Source organism: Cryptomeria japonica, chromosome 9, assembly GCF_030272615.1.
Source record: "Cryptomeria japonica chromosome 9, Sugi_1.0, whole genome shotgun sequence".
Classification (NCBI taxonomy): Eukaryota; Viridiplantae; Streptophyta; class Pinopsida; order Cupressales; family Cupressaceae; genus Cryptomeria; species Cryptomeria japonica.
This window is the reverse complement of record NC_081413.1, coordinates 134,679,998-134,685,960: the sequence shown is the minus strand read 5'-3', so window position 1 is coordinate 134,685,960 and position 5,963 is coordinate 134,679,998.

Sequence of the window (5,963 nt, the reverse complement as noted above, 5' to 3'; positions counted from 1 at the left end):
AGGGGATAAGGAAGGCAATGAAGGAGGTTCTCATCCAAGTCCAGGTCCCTAGTCCTGCAATCCTCCTTGAACAAAGAAGAGAAGTAGTCAGTAGACAAGTTTCCAAGACCATCTTCATCCTTGACATCTTGATTTTGATCATTCCTTTGACAAGAGATGTGATTTATTCTCTTGTGGATGTTGGCTAACCCGTGGAAGAAAGCCACATTTTTATCTCCTTCTTTCAACCATTGGACTCATGATTTCTATTTGCAAAATAACTCCTCCCTAAATGAGTTCTCCTTCCATTTACATCTTAGATTCACCTTTTCATGATGAGAAGCTTTGAGGAGATCCCCTTTGTCAATTTTCTCTTTAAATGGCTACAAGTTTGTATTGGCATATTGTTGGCATAACCGATGAAGATAATGATAGAAATGATGATGAGATGAGTTGTTGGCATAACTGATGGAGATGATGATGAGAAGATGACAAGTAAAGTTGATATGATCAGGTATATGATGTCAAGGGGAGATTGTTGGCTTGATGATGATGATATAATTATAATAGGATGCATGATGTCTTTATTTGTGTTGTCATTGATGGCAATCATGTTTGTTTAGTTATCTAAGTCATCTAGGCCAACCAGTAGTGAAACTGGTTGACAGGAAGGTAAACAGGAACATAGCGATGATCAAGTGATTGGTATAGACGATTGGAGAAGATTTAGGTGTTGTGGTTCAGAATATATGTTCATAACATTGGCATGAGTCTATGATTGAAATCGCATAAGTTTGGTGAACCAGAAAGCACATTTGTAATTGACTATTATGAACTCTATAAAGAAGAATGAATACCGGTATCAGACCTTTAACCAGTAATGATTTAAGGTTTGGTGGTGGATCTTATCGTGATCATAACTTAGTGATGACGTGTCAGAATCCGTGTGTAATGATAAGATGGTGTTTTAGTGCGTACAAGGATAAAATTTCTTGGGAAACAACAAAGTGCTTAGTAGAATGTGACAAGGGTTTGTTTTCTTATCAAATCGATGTGGGGTGATGTGTGGTGATTATTCAATGGTGGAAATTGTCTATAAATATGTTGTAATGATATGTAATGTATTTTGGCGGATTGTTTTGCCGCACTAAATGTAAATTCACTGTATTTTGAATGTAGTTAGGGTTATGTAGCTGACCTAACTGAAAAGTGTATTTAGGGCTAGTTGGAGAAGAGATTTTGTGTCGGTGGTTTGATAGGAAGGTATTGTCGAACCAGTTTGAAGTGTATGTATGTGTGTAGCAGAGTTGTGCTGAAAAGGATGTATATTAGCAAGCAAGGAAGTGTTGTAATTAGACCATTTACCCTGTTGTTCCCTAACAGTTACAATAGTTTGAAATCCCTTAACTGGGTAGATCCTAATAGGTCTTATATTGTAAATCCCTTCACCGGGTGGCTCATTAACTTGAGTTCGAAATCCTCTAACAAGGTTACTCTTAATAGGGTAGAGCTCCTAACAGGGCTGAGGCAAAATCCCTTGACCGAGTGACTCCTAACATGGTTTGCTCTTAATTGGGCATATTGTAAAGCTCTTAACTGGGCTAGGCCTTTAATGGGGCACATTCCAAAAGAGTGCACATACTTTGTGGGTGCTAATTTGTCATGCCCAACTTTTGGGCACGAACGGAAATTTTTTTTTTTAAATACTTAATTAATTAACGACTTACCTAACTAATATAACTAACTTAATTAAAATATCCAACTAAGTACGATTAACTTAAATAAAGTAATGCATTTTGGGTTGGGTCTTAACTATATTTGTATAAAACGGGTAATTAAACTCAATTGGGAAACATGGTTTACTAAGTTATCAACGAGCTAATATTTCTCCAAAAAGGGTAATCACTAAGCTTCATTAATAAATAATTAAAATCTCAAGTATAACGTTTAATCTCAATATAAACGTTTTAAAATTTATCTTATCTTTCTTAACCCGCTAGGATTTCTAAGTTTAATTAACCTCGTCATTAAAACACTTTATTAAAATAAAAACCTCATGGAATAAAAATACTTTATAACCTTAGACTTAATTGGCCCTCTTGGCCCTACAAGGAACTTAGTGTTTACACCCCTTTATTTTAAATCTAATCTACCTAAGAATTTTTAAAATCCTTTTATAAAAAAAAAAAAAATCCTTCTACATTTGTCAAATATTGTAAGACTTAGTTTAACAACTAACAAATTTAATTCCTATTAAATATCATTTTAAGACCACTTTTATATATATATATATATATATATATATATATATATATATATATATATATACACACACACACATATATATAATTATTTATCTATTTAGTTATAAACCTCATATATGTGAGTTTTTGATTATAATCCAAAAAGGAGGAAGGGGGAGTGGAACTTTTATTTATTATATTTTTTTTAAAAATTCCCCCCTTTAAATATTCCTCCCACCTCACACATGTTTATTTTATAAACTGTGTGTGTGTCTGCCCTAACCCGAAATTAGGGTTAGGGCAAATGGGATGATATCAATTACTTCCCTATTTTTTTGTGTGTGTGAGTTAGATGTGTTTGAAAACCCTTCTTTTTTTTAATTCGTGAGTGTGTGCAGGTGAAGGGGGAGTCGGCGGCCATGAGAGGCGGCGCGCAGGGGCGAACCAAGCCAACCCCCCCCCTTTTTTTTTTTCTTTTTTTTATGCATGTTACAGCTGGTAAACGGGTGGAGGAAGGGCCGGGTGAAGGAGAAAGGAGGAGTGGCGCTTGAGTTTTTTTTTTTTTTAAAAGCCGCAGCGTGGGGGAGTTGGAGAACAGGCGGAGCGGGGGGGGGGGGGGAGAGCCCGCAGCGCGGGCACCGCCGGCTGCGGACGTCGCCGCCCGCAGTCTGTGGGTGCTGTAGGCTGCGGCCGCCGCCGCCCGGGTGCTGCGGCCCCCGCAACAACATTGCACAGTTTTTTTTTATTAAACGCTGTTTTGCTATGAGCTAAAACAGGGTTTAAAACCCTCGAAAAATTTATAACATGGTTTTCTTTTTTTTGTTGCGCGATGATAAGGTGTTTTTTCTTATTATTCGGTGTTTATAACATATGAAAAGTACACAGCATAAGATATATATATATATATATATATATATATATATATATATATATATATATATATATATATATATATTTTAATAAGTCTTTTTTTTGGTTTAAAAGATGACCAGGCATTACATGTCTTTTTAACAGGGCATGAATAGAATGATTGGTATATATAAATAATTATATATATATATATATATATATATATATATATATATATATATTTAAATATTTAGATAAATGTAGGTGCAACCAGAATAAAGAATAAAACATATCTGTTTTCAGTTTGTATATTTATTTTTTTAACAGATTTTCAGAATAACACTTACATGCATAAAAGATAAATATATTTAAATTTAAGTATATATATATATATATATATATATATATATATATATATATATATATATATATATATATATATATATATATATATATATATATATATATATATATTGTTATTTACCACTCACCTAAGCAAATTTATGAGGCCTTTACACTGCATGCTAAACCACAACTTAATATGTATTTTTTTTTTTTTTGCCAAATAAAATAAAACTAGATGCAAGTCTTCATTTTTTGATAAGCAAAATAGACTATCTAGCATAGGATTCATTTCAGCTGGAATGGAAAATTAATACAGATTTAATAACATTTGCAGCAAACTTTTAAACTTAAAGAAATATGGAGTAACAACTATATATATTTTTTTAAATGATAACATGAAGATTTAATGCAACTAACACATTTCTTCCTCTTTTTGCCAAACAACCCAAGTAGGGAAAAATACTATGCATTTCATTAACAGATGTAGTTACAAATGAGCATGGTTACAAAGGGGTTTTGAAATTTAAAACAAACTACATTTTCCTTTTCATGATAATATAAATACATTGCTTTATTTTTTTTTGGAAAATAAACACACAATGATTTTCTCTTTCTTTTACAAGCTAATATTGAATACAAAAATTATTCTTTCCTTGTAAATAAACACAATCTAGCTCACTATTTCTTTCCTATACAAACTCCAAAAGTGAATACATTGTCTTGTTAACTTTTTCTGCAACATAAAACAGCCACATAGCTCTTTAATCCATCTTTTCCCATTCCCATGCAACCTGCAATAAAACACATTTTTGACCATGGAGAGCTCACCTCCCAGCCTAGGCTTACTAGAAGCCACCCCCGAGCTTGGAGAACCAAGCACTAGATGGGTTACAAACAAGAAACTCTACAACAAACATAGGAAGACACTCAACATACAAGTTTCCCTTCCCAAGCTACACTTTCACCACATTCATGGTGACTCTTCCATGGGTGGAAGTGGACCAAGTACCAATGGGGAGATTTGCAAGCCAAATACAACACAAGCCACCTCATGGCAATACAAATGCAACAAAATACTTCCACAATCCTTATGCCCCCCAAAAAGGCTCAAGGCCATATTTACTCCCCTTATGACCCCCAAATGCATACACAAGGCTATGCAACAAGGGTCATAAAGGACACCCTTGAGATCACTCTCCATAAGGAGAGCCTCTCACCCAAGGCTGTCATACTCCTTCCACCCCAAGATCTTCCTACCCTCCCAAGAGTAGGAGATCTTGGACACTCCCAAAAACAACAAGAACACAAAACAAAACTCATAGAAAAGAAAACTACACATTCTTTACTTCCACAAAAACTTCATAAAACACTTTCTTTACAAGCATCTCTTTTCTTCAACAAAACAACATAATTAAACATACAACATAAACAAGAGGAGATAAGAAGAAACCAACCTTATCCTGCCAATAGGTTTGCTAAAATTAGTTGGGGATGAGCTGCCCAATTCCACACTAACTTTCTCCAAATTCCCCAAAAGTGCTATTCTCCTACTAACTTTTCAAAACAAGCATAATCTCCAAGAATGGAGAGTGGGTGATTACTCACTAAGTCTCCCATTTCTTGCCTAAGAAGGCCTCTCACACACTTCCCAACCCCTTGGGTGAGGTGAGAGTTCCCATTGGTTGCCCTTCCCAAACTCTTACACATTACTAAAATTGGAAAGGGAAAAGGTGGAAGAAGATGGGGAAGAGAGTTTGACATCTAAAGGGAAGGTTCTCTATCCTAGGAGGAACTTTCTAAGTTGAATTTTCGTTCATCTTGGAAACACCACTTTTTGAAGTGACTACATAGTCACATGGGAGAAGCCACATGTTTCAAAATACCCCTAACCCATAGGTATACCCTTTGGACCTTTGGAAAAGCCTTAAAACTTACCCTAGGAGTCCATTAAACCCTTTGGAAACCCAACTGAAGTTTACCTACGGGTCAAACTTGAGTTGACCACTCCCAAGACTCCCTACCCAATGCAAATTTGGGACCACACTCATGTTTTTGAATGGCTTTGGTAGAAACAAAACTCCCTCCAAGAGACAAGTCAAAATCAATGACACTAATCAGCACGTGTCAAGTGACACAATAAAAATACAATATAAAAATCACACATGGAATTTGTCTCTTGTAGGATTACACATATACATATAAATTAATTTTAACACTCAAGCATTATACACTTCACAAATAAAATACATTACAATGGGGTGTTGTCTCTCCAAATAGACAACTCCTGGCTTAACAAACGCACATTGGCCTAGGCTTGGTTCTCCATATAAATTCCATGGTCACATGGATAATTTTCCTGCGCATCTCAATTAACACATTAGTAATTCCAAATAATCACATTTATACATAATCAAATACATAGATTCCATTGCACATCAAACACTCATACATTTGGCAACAATAATTCAATATCTCATTCGTTCAAATTCAATTTCACATAAGCAATTAACATAATTTTCCAAAATTGAACCACTCATAAATAAGCAT